Below are 20,590 nucleotides of genomic sequence, written 5' to 3' on the forward strand. Positions count from 1 at the left end.
TGGTCTGAGAAGGTTAAGGAGTATGGGTATGGCAGGGATCCATGCATAGGTGTGAAAGTCTCATCCCTTCCTGCCTGACTTGGCACGTGATTCAGACATTTGGCCTATTCTTCAGGCATTTTCGTGTATTTGATTTAATTCTGCCAGTCTTCTACCATCTGTGGCCTAGCTTGACCTTTCTGAACAGGAAACTCTGTTCATTTTCTCTTTAATTGTATCCACTGTTGGCCTTTTCCAGCCCGGTACAACCTTGGCTTCTTGGCATGGTTACCTTAAACTAGGTTTCTCTCCGTCTTAATTCTCGATTTGTTTGCTGCAACACTCTCCTCTTGAGACATTTAGTAACCTTTCTTCAATTCTGCTCATGTGCGTAGTGGATTTAAACTCATCTATAAAGTGCTTTTGAGGTATATATATGTATAGTTGGCGCTTGCCGCAATCTAGTTTACTACTAAGCATAAGCAAGCTTCACCACTTCTTTGCCTCTTGCGGTTTCTTGCATCTGTACACGTTTAAACTAACTTAATATCTTCATCGTGCATATGGCCTAAGTTTCTGCATCTTGACATCAATTTCTTCATCTTAGGCTCAAGATGTCACTTATCCATGGTATTTCGTCTCCTTGGCAGTATTCTTAGGTCATTATATCTTCTATATGTACGTCAGTCCGATTTCTTATGACATCACCATTCGTCTTCCTTTATTATCTTCTTGGCTTCTTCGGGTATCCCATTCTGACAATCGTCAATTTGTCTTGCCTGTAGATATGGTTTTCTCAATGGGTACCTTACTCTCCAGGTTTTCATAGGTGTCGGTACGTCAACAGGTGTTGTTACTGTGATCGGCACTGGGCCGAGCCCAACTGCGGCTCTCTGCTGGTTTATCTGTTCTTCATACGTCACATATTTTGGCGTAAATGTACCTGGTACTACGAAGGGAGTGGCTGCAGTGTGGATGGCACTTGGCACTTCCTCTTCAGTGCCATCATAGGCAAAGCAAACAGGGGGTAATTACGTGGAAGTACTCACACATATTGGCGTTGCCATTTTGTGTGTGTTCCAACATTCAGAATTACTATTTAATTGCCATTATGGGCAAAGCAAACAGTGTGCAATTTCATTTTGGTACTGTCCTAAACGGGTGCAGCCATCATAGACATGTTTTCTTGCTAAGGTGTTACTGGTATTATGGGCAAATCAAACATGAATTTGTTGTTACATGGGCACACTTGCATATATTGGCTCCGCCAGCATGGGCATGTTTTCTTACAGCCATTACAGGCATTATGGGGCACATATAGCATGTAACTGTCTTTTTACAATGGCAGAATGCTGGCATATGTTTGGGGCCAAGGCATCATGAAATGAAACGCGAAAGACTGCTGTACTCTTGTGCACTTGACACCTATTGAATATACTGTAAACAACAGATTGTAAATTGTATAGCTTTGTACTTAATTTTTCAAAAAAAGTGTGCTGTAAAATTATTTCAACACAACATTGAAAAAGTGTCTCAAGGTAGAGCCCCCTTACCCCAAACTCACCTTCGTCACAACTCACCTGTCACAAATGCTTATTTTTGGGAAATATTTATACCCTTCAAACAAAATAATTCACCAACCACCACTGCCCAGATGGCCGAAGAAGCTTACTACCAGGCGTAGGGCAGGGGAAAGGAAGATGGAAGCGGTTATGGTTCATGCCATGCCACGTAAAGACAGAGACAAATACACAAACAAGACGATTTTGGAAAGGAGATCCTCTCATCAGGTAAAATATTCTAACAAACAGCCCAAAATAAGGGTATTACACCGTATTCTGACAAATGATTACGCACCAGGGAAGAACCCATGACTCCAATAACTATTCCAGATCAAGGATCTGGGTGCACTGAAACACAATTTCTTGATGTATTAGTGCCTTAGAAAATTCCCAATAATATAAATAAAATAAAAATAAGGATGGACCGAAGTAGGGCTGGACTCTCTGGGCTCTTTTCACAAAATGTGTGAAGAAAACCAGCACAGAATAGTGGTCGTGGATGACCTCACCAACTGGATCAGGTTGCACTTTGTGAGCAATATCACGACCTCACCATCGGGCTGGGATGGAAAACATCTTTCAGAGAGAAGCGTATCCAGCTGAACGTATTACTGACAATGGTGTCCAGTTGACTTTCCAAGAAGTGGCCCGGTACCACAATGGGAAAGCTACACGACATAACTGGGCGTCTCTCTGTCAACCCAAGGTCCAATTGCCATAGATGTACTAACGAAAATGTACAAGATGGAGAAAAAACTAAATGCTATGAAAGAAAACAGTGCCACGAGGAGCATGAGTGAGAGACCCTAGGATTCATGTGGGAGACAAAGTGAAGACTTCTAGTAGTGACCAGAGTGGGAGAGAACCATGCAGTACTGGAAGATGGTAGGAGATGATATGTGGACAGAACCTCTCTACATGTAAAGACCAATGTAATTACTGCTCCTTGGCCACATTAACCTTTCATTGGTGAGGATTTTGATCAATTGACGGACACTCAGGACAATTTACATGAAGGAAATACTGAGACATGGTTGCAAGAGACAATGATTGCAGGCAGTCCAGTAGGGAACAGAGGATTCTGGTGTCACCAATTTGACAAATCTTTACCCGGCAAGAACTATCAGGAGCTCCTCTTCCACTGTGGCGAGAATGCCGGTGACAGAGAACATCACCTGCTGGTTTAGGGAGTTTATTGATGTTTTTTTCATTTGTACACACTCACTCACTTACTACGTGTTCTTTAGGAAAGGGAGATATGGTGTGTTCAGTTTTTTCATGTTCCGCACCCTCCCGTCACCGCCAAAGAGGGGGGCAGAGAAAGGAAGCGCAGTGTACAGGTGGAACTTCAGAACTAAGAGTCTCAAAGAGGGAACACACACTTCTCCAAGCTCCAGGGCATGTGCTTTAGATTGAGCATGCAAACCAGATAAAGCTGACAGTTTAAAGTTTGGAGATACCAACCCTTTACAAAGGCTGTTAGTGAGCCAGAGCTAGCTGGGGCAGGGTCCAGGAAGTCTACATAAACGCCTACTGTATCAGAGCGACATCAGTCTCCTCACTGAAAACCATCTGAAGTAATTTACAAGCAGGGAAAGTAATGCCCTGAGGTCCATTAGTAGTGTGAAAGGGGCATCATTTACTAGCAGGGGAAAGAACACATTAAGGGAACCTAGAAGTAGTCTCCTGCTTACACTCAAGTATAACCTGATAATTCTGAAGCTGACCAAACAAGTAGATATGGCTCATGGTTTGCAATGTTTTACTGTTAAGGCGAGTGTTGTGCCAAAAGAAATCAGCACCAGGTCTAGTGTGCTATATGCACAGAGAAGGGTTGCATGCTTGAATCACTTTGACACACACATTTGTCAAATATAAAAATATCTGCTTATTCTTGCGTTCCCAGAATGCTCTTTGATTATAAGAGATTTTTGCCCCCCCCCTTTCTCAAAATAGAGACATTTATAGTACAAGGGTGATATACTCACTTAATTAAATGTTTCTGTTTTGTCACGGTTTATTACACGCTCACACTCAACTCAGGGAGTTCCTTTCCCCCCGATGAATGGGGCGCACAACAAATCACTATTCATTTTTTACGGTTCACTTTGGTAAGGCCTCTGACCTGTCACGCACACAACCCCCAACAAGTACCCAGTGCCACAATGGACTAGGACCCAGGCCGGTGTGTATTCAGAATGTATATATTTATTAATTTATTCAAACCAAATTTGACAAACAGACTAACATCAGCAACCAGTGCTCTGGCACCACAAGAACAAAAATGTCTTCCGTAATGGCACCAACACAGAGATAATACTGTGATATGCAGTCACAATGTCATTTAAAATCACCCACTGATACAGAAAAAGAACAATTAAAGACACTCAGTGATTGCTGATTTGTTTATGATACTTTCCTCCCAGCAACCCTCACCCTCCAAACATCAATTAGACTTGAGCCCTCTGAATGGAAGGCCAGTGACAGAGAGTGGGAACACACTGGTAAAATCGGTTTTGGGATTCTAATCACAGATGCAATAGGGGGAAAGAAAAGCAAATGGGAAAATTCTTTTTACCACACCTAAAAGTAACAGGCAGGGCTTTGTGGTTTTGGTCAGAGCACAATTGGAACAAGGGCACATTTTTTTTTCCACCCTGCAAATGCAAAGGCACTACCAGGCTTCACACTTTTGATTTAAAATTAAGGGGATCAATGGGGAATTTCGTTTTGAACCCTGTGCACTCATGTGGAAACAGGGTTTTGGGATTAATTCTTTAGGCAAATCTGTATGTCTATGCCGGCTCAAAACACTCTGGGAAGAGCTTGTTGGTTTTGAATGCCAACAAACCCACCCCGTGATTTATATAGGGAAATTAATTGATTTACTTTAATTAAATAGGCTAAGGATGTACATAAACAAACAGGATATTTTGCTATGGGGAAATAACTAAAACAGTGCTTGAAAAATGCAGGGCCTACACAATCCATGGTTTTAGGGATAGTTCTACTTACAGGAGAGGCCTTGTAATGAGCATCAGGGAACAGTAGGGCACCTCTGGGGCATCAAGGGGGTCAGTCAAGGATCTCCTCTGAATCCTCCAAGGGATCCCAGTCAGCTTCCATGTCTCCTGGTTCCTATCTCCAATGCAAGATTTGGGCCTCTCTGCCGGGATGTTTCTCGCCAGATTTCAGCAGCAGGTTGCCTCTAGGAATCAGTGGAAAAAGCCCAGTTCTAATGCAAACTGGCTTACTTATAGAGCAAATTACATCACAAACTTGTCATGATTTCTGCAAAAGGGATAGGCTCATTTTCTCTACCCACCTCCCACCTGTGTGCTAATAGGACAAGGGCATGGCGGAGTGAGTCAGGACAGCTGTGGGAGGAGAAAGCTTCATTATCCCAATTTGATAGTGGGCTCGGCATGTTTTAAAACTCACAAAATCTCTCAACACGGCAAGTACCCTAAATTTTCAAATCTTTACATGTATGAATATATTTCTGAGAACTACATTTTAAGGTAAATTAGATGATGCTAATATAAAGTTGGCATGCCCTTCCTATGCAGAGATACATTTTCTCTTCATTTACTCAGGAGCTGTATCTGTGAAAAAGATGCCACTTTATAATTCACATGTTCATTATAACCTGCACGCTCACACCAACTTTCAAATCTCTCGGAATAAAGGGAAGGCCCAAATCAAATTTTCATTAATAAATTTAGTTATGTTTATCACACCAAAATCGTTTTAGGATGGTTCAAAGGGGGTGACTGTCACCTTTAATAAAAGTCTGGAATGACCGTGGTGGCATCTACACTGCCCTTTTTATGCAGTAATATATATTTTTCTATTAATTCAACTGCAGCCTTCACAGGCCTCGCTCACTCTAGCCCCCACCCTTGTTCTTCTAAGTTTCATTTCTCCTTACACATGTGACTAGCCAGAGCCTGGCTCATGTTTACGTCCTCTTCCCCCTTCAAGGCCTGTGAGGCCCTGATAGCAACTCTTAATGGACACTTTTATGGGAATTGTGACCTCAAGGTCACTTCTGCTGCAAGAACAGACATGGGCCTATCCGTCCTTACCGTGGTTTACATTTAAGCAGTGTATTATTTCTATATTTTTAAGTAATGGCACTGATTGATGATGACAACCAGGCCCCTTGCTTCAGGGCAGCAGAGGGAAGGTCTTGGGGGTTAAGAAATGACCGGCTCATGTACCTTGCAATCAAATGGCTTCTTAAACTCATACACAATTGCATTTTTACACGGCATCTTATAAGGCTTTCACAGTTTCAAAATACATGAGGATCACTTCTGGATTGTCCATGTGTATAAGGCTGTTATATGAGAAAACCATGTTCAAACTTTGAAAGTCTAGTGAGCATTTTCTCTGCATACTGTCATTCAGAGGGGGGAAAAACAAACTGGAAAATCTTTTATTTATTGTAATTGCATGGAGCTTGATTTCAATTTCAATGACTGGAGAATAATCTGGTATTCCATTTAAGATAATGTATGCACTGCTGTTTCTTTTTAAATAAAAGCGCAGCTCTCCATGGATTGAGTGAAATGGCATTATCATCCACATCTCTTTCTTGTCCTTGCTGAAATGCATTGCGTATATCTTTGCACTTTTGATTTAGGCCCACTTGATTTCCTTTAGATTTTAGGCCTCATGTCTGACATCACCATTTCTGTGCTGGCCTTATACTTCTGTGGGCTTTTACAAATGACTCTGGCCTCTTGCACTCTAGAATTCAGGGGCCATATTTCACCCCACAATACTGAGTGAGAGTGATGTATTTACGGACCAATATTATTCACAAACCGCAGAGAGATATTTATTTACACAATGTTGACAGGATGCAAACAAGACCACTTGCAACCATGCATAGTGACCGAAAATACTTGTTTGCAGATTCCAATGATGTATTGTTTCGGACAGGTGGTCCTTGCCTAAGCCAACTGCCCCACTCTAGATCACCTGTAGATCTCTTCATGCCACACCTATCACCTAGGCCATCCACCCTAGTCAGGACACCCTTTCAATTCAGGGCCAACTTAAGAAATGCTGGGGCCCAGGCACCTTTGGGGCACCTCTCCTCCGAACTAAGGGATCCAGAATAGCTGTTCGCCCCGCCCCCATTTCAATCCCAACCCATAGCTTGGTATGCTGCCTCACCGTAATCAAAATAAACATGGTACTCCCTTTCAGTCCCCTTACCCTCTTCATGCTGTAATCAGAATAAAAACAGGTAGCATTTCACGACTAACATTAACAGTCTACGACAAGGGTATTTGTTTTCTAGCATATGTAAAGGACATTTCATCAATAGCAGCCACGGGGAAGGTATACCAGCCATATTATAAATGCAGGGCACAGATCATTTAAAAAAGGTGCACATAATCCAGAATAGACAGATGACTCCAATTAGCTGCCTCACAGAACTAAAAGGTGCTCAAACATGGACACGGGAGACCAATTGGGAGCCATACCATAGCACAGATACTGAAGATTAGAAGGTACCAGGAAGGGGCCCATACCCAAACAGCATGAGATTAGAAGAGGGTTGTGGCTTTCAGGCCGTGCTGTCTTTAGAGAGCATACAAACAAGTGGCTGTGGTGTGCAATAAATCAATGCTCACCATTATTTAAGAGAGAGCAACACTATAGATTGTGAAACCATGAATGAAAATTTTTTTGGAGATCATACCCTGACAATGACATCACTATGAAGGACTACTAATCTCGGAAAAAAGTATCCAGAGGAAACAATTTTGAAAAAGGGAATCAAGGAATTTTACTAGACCTGATCCATTATTTTAAATATTAGAACTTTAATCATGAATTAATCATAGCACTCATCACAATTTTACATTGCAGGAGAAAGATTTAAGAACATATAATTTTAGATACAATTCATCTCATTCATACACATGCATCCATTAACCATTCGTACAGACATAACAGTGACAAATATCAGCTAAAACTTTATCATAAAAAAATCATGACAATAATTTAAAACAAGAGAACAACCTGCCCCCACCCTTGTGCCATAGCCTCAAGGGGGGGGGCCCTTTGCATGCCAGAAAAAGTGCTACCATAATAATTGGTGCGCCATAGTGTAAGAGAGAGCCCACGCGTCATGGTCGATGTGAAACCCTATCAAGTTTAGTTTAAAGTGCTAGTGCATCATGTTCCCATGAATTTGATGAAAGACACATTTTATGTCTCAAACCATAGTAAAAAAGTGTCCGGATCCTAACAGTATATTTGCATGAAATGTGCCAATACAATGACCTAATTAGATAACTAACCTTCAAAGCGAAGAAAAACAACAGCTGGGGATTTCTGAATTAAATAACAGAAATTGCTGCTGCATCAACTTGCGATGTTCCGAGGAAACTGAGCAGCATTGTCGTCAGCCAGATTATGGCGGTTATCCAATCTGTAATAAAGGAGTACGACATTAAAAACCCATTTGATTGGGTGTTTTAACACTCTACCCCCATGGGTATTAATGAGCTGTATCAGTCTTACCCTGCAGAGTCTGATTAACTGCAGGATAGGGCAGTTTTTTTTAGGAAGGTGTCCGTCCACTAGTGATTCATAGGCACGATGGTCTTATGAGAATCAAAAAACCACAACAGCTCTCATGTTCTCTATATAAATAGATAAAGCGGGGGAGGAGACAAAAAGAGAGAAAATGGTCTATTCAAGTCTCAAATGGCACGAATCGCAATAGTAATTCTAAACCAGGCAGGCTAAGCGGAACCCAAATTAGGACCGAGCACTTGGGACTTGAGTTAAGGTTATAGTGATGGAACACAAAGAAAACACACCCGTCATATTCAACAATAGATTCCTTAACAATAACGACCAAGAGATGAAAAGAGACGTGAAGGTGAAACTACACTTAAGAGGAGACACAGCAAGTTGTACCCCAGGCGGCTCACGAATAAGAAATAAGCATAAACGGCTCACGAGTAAAGAAAAAGCTGTGTTCTTAAATTCAGTGAAACTACACTTAAGAGGAGACACAGCAAGTATGCCCCAGGCGGCTCACAAATAAGAAATAACCATAAATGGCTCACAAGTAAAGAAAAAGCTGTGTTCTTAAATTCAGAAGCGGGCGTGAATTCAAAAGCGGGTATAATATGAACGCTCCACTTACCATTCTGAAGAGAGCCATCTTGCTCGGGCACAGCCGCATGCGGAAAACCTGAGTCGGCGGGACGTCAAGAAAGGCTCGGACGACATACGAGCTCTATCAGCGCTATATTAAATAGCGGAGCAATGTTATCAGGTGACCGCGGTAGAAGACACGTGACCGGGATGCCGATCATGTGACTGGTGCCTAACCATTGAGCTAGAAAAAGGACTTTTTCGGCTTTATCGTCGGCTTTTACTTAATAGTGTGCAACTACTCAACACCTGCAGATCACTACGCATTGAAACTCGTGTCTACTAAGGCAAGTGTTAAAAGTAATCAGGAAACAAAGGTCCCTATTATGAAAAAACAAAATCTTTTTGCGAACAGCCAGGGTAATCATAGGCAGTAAAAGAAGCTAAATGAGATCCATGTGATGACACATTTATCAACCAGTTATAGAGACTCATTAGGAATATGAATGCCTCTGTTCTAATATAGTCTCTATTCTGAAAACACAAATCTTTGTGCGATTGGCCAAGATAATCCTAAGTAACAACAGTAATGGTAATAATGATGATAGCTCCCTGGAAGATAAAGATAGAGATAAAGAACAATCTGGAGACACTTTTGGGCCACCAATTATAGAAATACTTTAGAAGTATGAATTGCCTGGTTCTAGTGTGTTAAGACCATTAGTTAGTGTTTTCAAATTGAAAATCCATAATTGTTCTTTATAAAACAATTTCTTTGCCATTTGGGTCGTATTAGGAGCTATAACTTTTTCTATGCAGAACCACTCAATTTGTTCTGCTGTACACCATGAAGGACACCACCATTGAAAGTTTCAGGGGCTTGCAATTGTGACAGGTGAAGCAATATGAGATTAAATGAGATGCCCAGGATCAAACATTGGTTAAGAGGTGAAGATGGGATTTGCTTCCACTCAGGAATACACTTTAACACTTTATTTTCCAGTTTTTACTGTGACATAAAATAATCCCATTTAATAGAACCGACTTGGAAAATACACAAATCACATAACCCAACATGGCAATTAGTATTCTTTTTTTTTTAAACAAAAAGTGTTATGCAAAATGTGAATGATTAGAGCTTCATTGCCTCCATTATCAAGAGAGTATATAAGTACCGGCATAGGCATAATAACCGATGTGATCTTAAAATATTTTGTCTGTGCTTCTCTTTTGTATTTTACAGCATCGAATACACTCAAAACACAGGACTGGGAAATTGTTATTCATAGACATGCAGAAAAACCTTTGAATTGTACAGAAAAAAGCAAACTATTTTTGTGTCAAATGAGCCAACCTTAAAATGTTTTCCTGCATGTAATATCTTGTCAGCGTTTACCTCTCCAGAACCCCTTCCACTCAAATGACCAACATAAAAAGAAAGATCAGGTAGTGGGCTAAACAATGCCACCAGCATGTGAGAAGGCAAACCATTTCACAGAGGACGGCACATTTATGTTAGTGATATAGGATGATTTGTCCAAGATCACTGTGTAGTCTGCTGTCAATGCCAGGATACAAGCATGAATGCTTTGGTTCCACAGTTGTGAATTTGGATACCTAATCACCTCTCTGGACTAACACTGTATGCTCATCATTGGAGGTGTTGGCCAGTTTTTATAAATCCCCATCTGACCAAACATTTTCTAGATCTTCACCACATTTAGGCTATTTTTGTTTTTATAGCAAATGCTATCTGGTGCAGGTACATTGATGGCAAAATCACCTGTTGTGCTACAAAACAAAGTGCATATAAATGCAGGTTTACCATCTCCAGACATAGGAAAGGCTGAGTGTGTCATAGAACACAGATCTCTGAAATTCGTGCTTAAAAAAGTGAGCTATCTTCTGAACTATTGTGGCACTTAAATGTATCAATGTGCATTCCAACTTTGACTTTTGCACATGATCTATATCATCCCCACAGAAAGGTGAGAATGCGGCAGGAGTTGTGCAGTAGTAAATGCACAAACTATGTATATCACAGTGAACACAGAAAGCGTTACAGGATGAACTGATCAGAGCACAATGTACTTGTCGACAACAGACAGGCAATAGGTTTCGAGCCTCAGCAGCATGCCATAAAATATCCTGAGGTGTGATATTTAAGTCTGGTAAACAATGGAAATCTCACTTCTTTAGATCAGGCAACCATGTGAGTCCGCCTTCCAAGGTGGGGGCCTGCGGCAAGTGCCCCTTTTTTGGCCCTCACAAAAATACGTCTCTGCTGGAATTTGTCATTCCATTTATACACGAACAGCAAACATCTCTACAAAGTTTCAACCTTGCATTTCTTGACTGCTCCTTTGCAGCATGACACAAGGGCTATAATTAATGAAAAGTCACTAATGATACAGGGAACTAAGGGAGGACGTGTAGAAAAGGAAAATATGGAGAAGTCTGAATGATGGCTGCAGTGGATCCGGCAGACATGGCAAGAGTTTGTAGGAGAGTATGAACAATACTGGGCTACGGAATGGAACATTGTCTTTGCAGTATTGATTGCAATGGGCCATTTGAGTCTTCTTGTAACTTTTTAGCTAAAAGTATGCACTAGCCTATAAAAGCGTCCTGTTCCTTGGAAGCACAAAACAACAACAAAAACACTTCAACATCATAAATGTCTCTTCTTAGAGTATAGGTACCCCGGCTGTGGGCCATTGTGCGTACATTGCTGGCCCAACCAGTCTACAAATCTGGGCCACTCTGGAAAATAAATGACAGTGATTAACTGGACAAGAAGATTTCAGTGCTTTCCTAAAATTCATGAGATTAGTCACTGAAAGCTTTCTCCCATCTCTAGACTTAATAATAACAATGTATTTTTTATATAGCGCTACACACCCACAGTTGTCAGTGCACTGAAATAACAGAAGACATTATTATGCCACAGAGTGGTACTCAATTTATTTACCTCGAAAGGATGAAAGGCTGAGTTGACCCTGTTAGGATTCAAACCTGCCAGAGCAGGCTGCGCACAGATATCAGGGGCGAGCGCTTATCCCACTGTGTATCTGACCGGCTTACTTACATCCAGGCCCGGCTAGTGGAATTTTCACCTGGGTTGGCCAGGCTTGTGATCAGGGGGGCCCACATTCCATAGTGTGGGTCTAGGTGTACCCTAAACAAAGTGCTGGCGTTGATTCAGATTTCCCAGATCTGTGATCCAGCAAAAAATGTCATCCCAGAGCTCCAAAAATACATTTGCACCCCTCTATAAAAAAACAGTACATAGCAAAAGAGAAGCAAGGAAAATAGTGTTGCAACATCAATCTACCTGTCTTCCCTTCCCATCTGCTACCCTCTTTCTGTTATATCTGATCTTCCTTCACCTTTCGCCGCCCAATCTCCTTCCTTTAGCTGCCCTAACCACCGTTCCCGTTTACCTCCCCTCACACCTATTCACACCAGCACCCAGCATGCCTTTCGTGGCCTGGCTTCGGAGAATTGAGGGTGAAGCCTCCTCCTCCTCTGAGAGGGCTGGCAGTGAGGCCCCCAGTCTTTGTACCATCTCAGATGGTGTCTGCCCAACAATACCTTTGTGAGCACTGTGGATACTCCCAGCAGGCCCCATAGGAGATGCTTGTGCTCCCTCCATCTTGTTGTGAAAGATAGACCCCCGACCCAGAATACTGAAGCAAGGAATAGGGGATTTTGTTTCCTACAAAATTACATTTTTTCCAAATTTAAAGAACAGAACATACCATGGCCAATCAATACGGCTAGTCTTGTTGATCTTAACAATATTTCGAGCAAAACAACAACATATCCTCCAATAACATATACATGTATATAATCCTGCCTTCACCCACCCATTCCACAACCTCCCCCACTCCTTTCCAGCTGAACCCCTACAGTAGTCCCATTCTGAATTAATGGATCATGCCCAAAATTACATTTTAAACACACCCTGTTATTTTTTGTTGCATTTTTGCAGCACATTTTAATTGAGTTGCGAGTGCAAGGGAGTGAAAGGGGGGTGCAAGGGGGTGCTAGGGCTGTAAGGGCTGCATCAGGAGGCAGGCGGTGCTGGTTGAGGGGTTTGCTGCCTCCTGGTATTGCTCTTGGTGGGGCGTGCCCCTGTACATCATTGTCTGCTACATACTGTTTACATACTGGTTATAATATGCAATTGTCCATGATGACTCTTTGTTTGATGTGTTTACTTTGATTTGCTAGTGAACGACACAATTGTGTTCAATAAATGTGGGTCGGATATGTTAGTGTGTGTGTGTGTGTGTGTGTGTTTGTGTGTGTGTCCCCTAATGTCTCTGCTGCCCATCTATTAAACCATGAGTGAGGCTTTTTGGAATAGCTTATAATGAGAACTGAATCACTTCTAGGGGCACCTAATTTTAACAGGTAAGGTATAGTGAAACTAAAAAATATGCCCAGGATCACACACTTTGGTCAAGTGGTAAAGCCATAATTTGAGCTTAGCCTGAAATTTAGATACTTGACCACACCTCTTCCGAGCTCAAGTTTGGCTTTGAATACCTAAAATAATAGTAAATGTTATACAGATTACTTTAAAAATGCACAAGTCACATGATAATCCAACCTGACAATGTATTCATCATTGTAGAAACATGTTGATGAAAAGATTAAGGGGGGGTGGGAATTTTGTTTTGAATCCAAAATTGCACAGAGTCAAAGGGGCCATTCATTCATTTTAAGTGTTTCCACCAAGTACTGGAAAAGTAAAGAGTAAAACACAGGCGAAAATGTCCGTTGCTATTTACTTTACCACTATGTGTCTGGAAAAGTACAAATCACTTCCACAATTAAGGACTGTGGGAGCCATCCACAATGGATCCCTTTAGCCTCTGCCTGCTTTTACCAGGTGTAAAAGTCAGGCAGATCCCATGGGAATCTATTGGTTTTCCGCCATTGTAAAACTACATGCTGATGGAATACCAATCGAATTTGGCTGGGGTGTCTTGTTAAGTCCGATCTGCTCTCCAACTTTGCCTGTCAAATCATAACAAATCCATTTAGGGCCACTTCTTCTACTCCGCTTGACCTAGAAAATGGTCTCCTATGACTGTAGCTTTATTTTCCCCATCCTGAATGGAAGCCTACAAGCTCCAGCACAGCAATTAATGACAACTTACAAAAATTCTCATACAGACACAAAGTGACATGAAATGCATGACAAGTATATTGTTTCACACAGCTTGTTCTGTATCCCCTTACTTACTAATCACCCAACAATCACGCTTAAATAGCTTCTTAAAACCCTATATAATTTTTTTAAGTGCCACAGCAATGGTCACTCCCTTTTTACCTTTTCTCATCTCTAATCACTTCCTATTGTAAATAATCTGCCTCTGAGACACATTAAAAAGATAAGACCTCACTGGCAGGGCCTGTTCAGCCCTGGCTGTTTGTATTTGAGGGAAGAGAGTAGACCAGGGGGGTGGGGGCATTGGCATTTGTCCTTTGTCCAAATGTTAAATCAACCTCCAGTTGCACAATTTAGATAATATTTAAATATTGCTTTTTAGTCATTAAAGATGTACACCTTTTATACTTTGCCCACAACGTTATAGAAAATGCCCTTCTTTTATGTTATTTTACGGGTGTTCATGTTTCATTTCCAGCACTGCCTAAACACCCAGCACCCAGGATTTCCATCATACTTTCCAAACAAATCGGACAACACACATGACATATTCTGTTTGCATGCAAACTCTGTAAAGTTACTCAAACAGAATGAGGTTATCAAGTCAGTACTTAACAGATGGAATCATGGAACGTTCTGGCAGAGTAGAGTAGGCTTCCAAACAAAGATGCATTCTATTTAGGTCGGAGCCCCACTGGTTAGTATGCATGAGAAGATCTGAAACTGGTCAATACTTGCCAACCTAGCCTTATCAATTTCAGGTAAGGCCGTGTTGGACCAGCTCAGTGAGGTGCAGCTTGATTCCCTAGGCATAGCAAGCAAGACACCCACATCTGGGTATATACAGATTCACTTAGGGAGACAAACGGAAGCCAACATGCATTGGCAAAGCCAACAGCTTGGGCTTTTGATTAGGCATGAATAGGCCTTTGCCAAGCACTGCCATAAGGGTAACACCTGGCCATAAGATAGGAACAGCTGGAAAATGGTGCCAGTAACTGGGAATATGATGGCATTGCTTGGCAAATGTCTGCTAATAGCTATACGCAAGCCAACACTGCTGGCTTTGTGATTCCTTGTTTAAGACAGGACTTCAGTGCAAGTCACAGAGCCATTGACAAATATATTGCTTATAAAATCAACTGCCTGAAGACGCACATTAAGAGAATTTTACTACACCAGGAGCTGATTTACAGAGGCAATAAAGTAATAAAACACTCAAAAGAATGCCTAGATATAACACTGGCAGGCCCTGTACAGAAACACATTTAGTGTTATTTTGTGATAGAGCTTGCTCAAAGAGTTCTAGAAAGGTTAGGTTTTGGCGGTGAGGCTTTGACAGAGCCATCGCTAATCATTAGGTTGGTAGATGACCAGACACACCCATAAGATGTGTGTTTCTCCTCACATTTTATTGCCATCCTACTTGTGCTCCACAGCATGCGTTCTGGTTACTCCTAATAGGCAAACGTCTCTGAATCAATTATAACCACTGCCATTGCTCTTGCCAGCCTTCCAAACCATTGGCTCCATATCAGCCTTGGCCCTGTCACTAATCTCAGAAGCCTTTCCCAAACTTCTAGAACTCAGAGTCTAACAATGCATGGGTTTGATTGTGCTCCAGTGCAGATGGAACACAGCCCAGCAATCAAGCGAAAACTGCACCTTTTTGGTGGCAGTACCAAAAGTAATTTGCTAATGGCTTGTCCCCTTCTCTAATCACACAGACATACTATAAAATTATGGCATGGAATGTTGCGCAGAGCAACGGTAGTGGTAATGTTTAATTAAAGTTTTGCATCTATCACTTTTTGATTTTAGTACACTCTCCCCTCCAGAATTAAATTTGTGTTACTACCAACCTTACCTTTTCACTTATATTCAAGTAGTTAATGCAGCAGAATATATACTTTGAATGTAATTTGTAAGGGCCCGCAGTCAGTTTATTGTTTGATACAGTTAACCATTTTAATAAGCATGATGTGAAAATCCACTAAATTCCCACAAAAAATAAACATACTTTAAATTACAGAAAACAAAATTGTGATTTTAGGTTTGGGAAAATAGTTGTAGGCAGCCTGCTTGAATAAGTGTCCTGTCTCACAGGTGTGAGCGGCCCTCCATCACCCTGGTCATTTGTAATTTTATAGCTCTGGAGCATGAATCATTGTCTGGGGCAAGAAAACAAATCCTGGCTTAGCCTCCTGCAGTGCAGCCTCTCAGAATGATGTCCCTGAAGTTGCTGCTGAATGCTTAGAGTAGCATACACCCCCACTCCCTCGGTTACCAGTGGAGTATAACACCACTGACATGGCCTCCTTTCTAGGGGGGGCGGAGGCTGGCTCCCAACCCGCTGGAGCCGGGCCTGCTTACAGAGGCATTTTTATGGGAGGGCAAAAGGGGCACTTGCCCAGGGCCCCCACCTTGGAGGGGGGCCCCTCAGGGCTGCCTGATCTGAAGAAGTAAGATTCCATTGTTCATCAGTCTTAAATAGCACACGTCAGGATATTTTATGGGGTGCTGCTGAGGCTCTAAACCCATTGCATTTCTGTTTTGACAATTACATTCTGCCTTGATCAATTCATCATGTATTGCTTTCTGTGTTCACTGTGGTGTACATAGTATGTGTGTTCCTTACGGCATAACTATGTAGCATTCTTTCCTTCCATATGTTGATCATGTGCAATAGGCAACAGTTAAATGCATATTGATCAATTGAGTGCCACAATGGTTCAGAAGTTAGCTCAGAATGTGAAGCACCCATTGCGGAGATATGCGAAGATATGCATTCATATGCAAAAATAGAAAATCACATTCCAGCAAGGCTGGCTGAGCCTTTCCTATGTCTGAAGTTTATAAACCTGCCTGCATATGTACTTGGTTTTGCAGAACAACATCTACTATTATCAGCAATGTACCTGTACCATATAGGGGTTGTTTTATCATCCGTATGGTGAAGGTCTAGAAATTGGTTTATTCAGATGGGGTGTTGTAAAACCTAGGCAATCGCCTCCAACGATGGCATACACTGTTAGTCCAAGATGTGAATAGGTATTCAAATTCAAGACTATGGAACGAAAGCGTTCATGCTTGTATCCTTGATTTGCCAGCACACGATATAGTGATCCTGGTCAAATCATCTAATACATCTTACATTACTGTGCTGTCTTCAGTGAGGTTTGCCTTCTTGAATGCTTCGGTATCGTTTAGCCCATTACTTGATCTTTCTTCTTAAGTAGGCCATTTGGGTGGAAGAGAGTGGACCAGATGTTGCAGGCCTTAGGCACATATTTTAAGGTATGCTTGTTTGACACAAAAAACGGTTTGTTTATGGTAAAAGTCAAAAGGTTTTTATGCACATTTATACATGAACATGTCAAAAGGCTTTGTTTTGGAAATTTTTTAATCTTTTTTTTTTAATTGTATGTCATTTTTCCTAAGATCTGATGTTACGTAAAGGGAAGCTACTTTTTAATCGTTAAACATTGTGTCACATTTTAAATTGCACTGAATTATTTTCGTTAAATTGACTTCTAATATGTCTCTCATTCTTAATCTTTAAAATACAAAAGACAAACCCAGATTAAATTTGTTAAATCACATCGATTGGTATGCTGGTACTTATATACTTCCCTTGATGATGGAGAGAATGAAGCTAGAATCATTCCCATTTTGCATAACACCCTTCTATAATATTTTGTTTGAAACTGGTCACGTTTGGTAATGTGATTTGTGTACTTTCCAAGTCTGTTTTTATAAAATGAGATTGTTTTAGTTCATGGTAAGAACTAGAAAAAAAAGAGTTCAAATATAGAAATTGCAGAGTTAGCAGAAATCCCAGCTTCACCCCTTGACCAATGTGTGTTCCTGGGCATCTCATTTAATCTTGTTTTGCCTAACCTCTCAATGTTGCCAGGTCCTAAACCTTTCAAAATAGTCATCCCTTCAGAGTGATTACCTCCTCGTGGTATGATCCTCATAAAAGCCTTATTCGTGGTTTCACTGGCTATAGGGTTGCTTCCACTTTAATAGAGAGCATATTTATTTCGCACACCACAGGCATTTGTTCCTTTGATATCTAAAGGCAACACTATTTGAAATCCATATCCCACTTCTAATCTCAATCTGTCTGGATAAAGACACCTTCCTGGTAGCTTCTAATATGCATCCACTGTCCATGCTACGGTATGTGGAGCGTTCTCCTTCCTTCCAATTGGTCTCCTCTATCCATGCATGAGCACTTTTGCATTATGTGGGGCAGCTAATGCGAGTTCTTTGTCTATTATGAGTTACATGTACCTTTTACATACGGCCCTACATTATTACTACAGGCTGCATATATCTTCCTGGATGCTATTGATACAAAGTATCCTGTATGTACTAGCACAGTAACCTCTTTGTAGACTGCTAATGTTGGTCTTCAAATGCTACTTGTTTGTCCTTCGTATTAGAGCAAGAATGAAGAGGGTAAGGGGACTTAAAGGGAGTGCATGTGCTTATTATGCTGCGAGACAGCATATCAACCTATAGGTTGTGAGTGCAAAAGGTGGGGGGCAGGGGAGGGCGCAACCAGTATTCTTGAACCCTTAATTCCTTTGATTTGGTGGAGGGGGCCCCAAAGATGTCCGTGCCCAGGGCCCCAAAAGTGCTTAAAATGGCCCTGCTTACTTACATCTAGAACATCTAGAACACTGATTTCCAAACTTGTTTAGGTTGTGCGCCCCCGTTACCCCACCAAGAAAAAACTTTTGCTACTGGTACCCTCCTTCCCCCAACCCATATGTGCTTACATTCTATTGAAAGCAGTCACTGTACTCCTTTTTTAAAGAGCCACTTTAGGGCGACTAGCGCCCTAGTATGAAGGCCACTGTGATTAGAGTATGGGACCACCAACAGCTGCTGCCACAAGGAGAGCAGTGGTCTCCAAAGTAGGTAGGGCTGGTTGAAGTTTAGTTGCTAAAAGGCCCACTCCGTGTGGGCACGTCAAAGCTTCGGTGTTTGCCCGGGTCATGCAGATGCACGCGCTCACACAGCGCACTATGACCACAACTCTTTAGTTCTCCGACGAGAGCTTCTTCCGAAGGACAATAACAAGAAGCGCCACGCTTCCTGGGCTCCCCCAGGCGTGTTTACATGCTTGCCGTCAACCTGCGCTAGCGCCGAGACATATAATACTGCGCCCCGGGGCGCCGATGGCTGCAGACACAAACACAGCACTCCTGAAGCTACCACTTATGCGCACAGCTGCGCAGGGTGCATCCCTCACACACGGGGTGGCAGCGGAAGTGGACCCTCACATGACAACTCTTCATTTCTGAGGAGTCTCACGATTTTTCAAGCAACAATACGACTGTTTTATCATTCTTAATTTTCTCCCTCCATAGACTATAACTTGCTGCATTAAAGACCATATCTGCTTCGTTCTTAAAATGTCCCTCTTACATGTCTGAAAATGTCACGTGGGTGAACAGGTGTGCACATAAAGCTCATAAGTGGTAGGAGTCTTAAAAACAAACATCTATCTATCCACACACAAACGCACACCAGGATTGCATAGCGGAGCATAGTCTGCTGTGCATGCGCCCCTCCCCCACCCATGAAGCCTGGTTCTTTTCCAGAAATTTCCTCCACGACATTTTGATATGAGCACCAGCATCAGATTAGCAAATTGCCCAGTTCTAGGCACGTGCGCTTGTCTACATGATACTGCAACCCTTTAGCAAATGGAGTCAGATAGCTTCCAGAATACTAATGCATTTTCAAGTCCCATCTCTAGCAAAGCTTCGGGTGTACACGCGATGAGTGATGGTTAAGTTGCTAGCCCACACATCCAAAAAATCATGGCACTGAAAATCGTTTTAATGGACATTGTAGGAAAATATACATTTAGTGGACATGGAAAAGATTGCACCATGGAAAATTGCCAACGGAATATATAAGACACGTGTACCTTGTGCCTGTTCTCGAGCACCCACACGCACAGTGCCCAACGTGCTAGACAGGGTTCATTGTGCACAAATCAGAACTCCCGGAATTTGCAGAAATATTACGTTTCAGACTGAAGTTTGAAAACAGGTGCGCCCCTCCCCCAGCCATGTGCTCACCCGATGCAGAAGACACGTTGTACGTCCATCGTTTAAAACATAAAGTTAATTCCTACCTTCGAAAATGTCCGCAGCGCGCCTCCGCTGCTCACGAACTTGGCTGTGACTCTGGCTTGTTGGGAACACAAAGGAGTTTGGAGCGGTGAGTAAAATGGCGATGACTCCATCACAAATATGCAGCCTTTGCCTGGGCTTGCTTTGCTTTCAAGGTGTGAGCCCTGGAATTAAATTACTCCTATTTTCAAAGAGCAACAGGAACGTTGCAGCTCGCAGCCAGCCCGTGCGCACAGAAGCGTGCATTTTTCCTGAGCACGGGCGCTCATTATCTGGAACATTACAGCTTGCACAACCGTAGAAGGAAGAGCAAAAACAGTGTCCTTGAAAGTGTCTTTTCAAGGCAACTCATATCTACAAGCTGTCCAATGAAAGACTGTTTTTACTAGGTCTTTTTTCTGATTAAACTTTACTTTACTTGGATACAGTAGCTGTTCCCGGTTCAGCGGCCACAACCTGAGCACGCTGAAAAACCCACGCTGTGTTCTTTTGTCTGAAGCAGCTCAACTTTGGAAACTAAAGCCTCGTGCTTTGGTCTGCCAGTAAGAGACTGCACTAAATCCTGTAGTATGAAGCTT

At 42.0% G+C, this 20,590-nt stretch overlaps 1 protein-coding gene across 1 annotated transcript in view; it reads right to left on the reverse strand.

Moving 5' to 3' along the window:
- The window catches only part of AMOTL1 (angiomotin like 1), a 1,007,056-nt gene extending 986,910 nt beyond the window's left edge, over positions 1-20,146 (reverse strand). Inside the window, exon 1 of the mRNA XM_069639243.1 lies at positions 20,015-20,146. The gene's annotated coding sequence lies outside the window, so the exon portion shown is untranslated. The remainder of the gene's footprint in view (positions 1-20,014) is intronic.
- Between the last annotated feature and the right edge of the window lie 444 nt (positions 20,147-20,590).

This window comes from Ambystoma mexicanum, chromosome 7q, assembly GCF_040938575.1.
Source record: "Ambystoma mexicanum isolate Mex_15411 chromosome 7q, UKY_AmexF1_1, whole genome shotgun sequence".
NCBI lineage: Eukaryota > Metazoa > Chordata > Amphibia > Caudata > Ambystomatidae > Ambystoma > Ambystoma mexicanum.